Source organism: Pundamilia nyererei, unplaced genomic scaffold (assembly GCF_000239375.1).
Source record: "Pundamilia nyererei isolate P.nyererei 1_Seehausen unplaced genomic scaffold, PunNye1.0 scaffold01554, whole genome shotgun sequence".
Classification (NCBI taxonomy): Eukaryota; Metazoa; Chordata; class Actinopteri; order Cichliformes; family Cichlidae; genus Pundamilia; species Pundamilia nyererei.
The window spans coordinates 9,374-10,132 of record NW_005188955.1 but is presented as its reverse complement, the minus strand read 5'-3'; positions in this window follow the sequence as shown (position 1 = coordinate 10,132).

Genomic DNA, 759 nt, shown 5'->3' with positions numbered 1-759 from the left:
GGAACTTGCACAATCGGTGGCTGACTAAATACTTTTTTGCCCCACTGTATCTTCCCATGTGGAGTAGACACCTCTGTTGAGCCAGGCCAGATTTAATAAAAAAAAAGAAAAAAGAAAAAAGAGAAGGTAAAAAGTCCAATAAGACCAATAAAACCACTCCATCTAAGCTTTCTTCTTAAAAAGTGATCCACCTAATCCCTCTCTCGTTATTTTCCTTCCCTCCCTCCTCCCTAAACCATAAAAAAAATAAAAATTCAATAAAATGACACCTGACCATATTCATATTGTGTGTTACATGTTAAGTGCCTATCTTGGCTTAAAAACGCTAAGAGAATGTCAAACAATATGTCAAAACACTGCTGCTCCTCTCTTATAATCCAGAAAAAGCGTTAAAAGAATTAAGGTCCCCTAAAGTCAGGGCTCAATGACTTTCTTCCTCTCCCCCAGAGGATAATCTTGAAACCAGGAGGGCTAGGTTTACTTACTCCCACCTTAAAATATCAATAAAATAAACTTTAAAAAATGAATTGGGAGGGCTAATTTGCTTATTCCGCTGAGTTAAACTTAAAAAGTTAAAACAAAAAGTGGGAGACTTAAGTTACTCACTCCCTTGTTCAATTATCCATTTAAGCCCTCAATGGGAGAACAAGTGTGTTTCACTCCCACTAAAAACTAGGGCTAAAAAAACTGTTTGAATCCTAATTACCTTGTTCTGGGGGAGTTAAAATCCTTGCTCACGCTGGTCTGAGAGGCATCCCT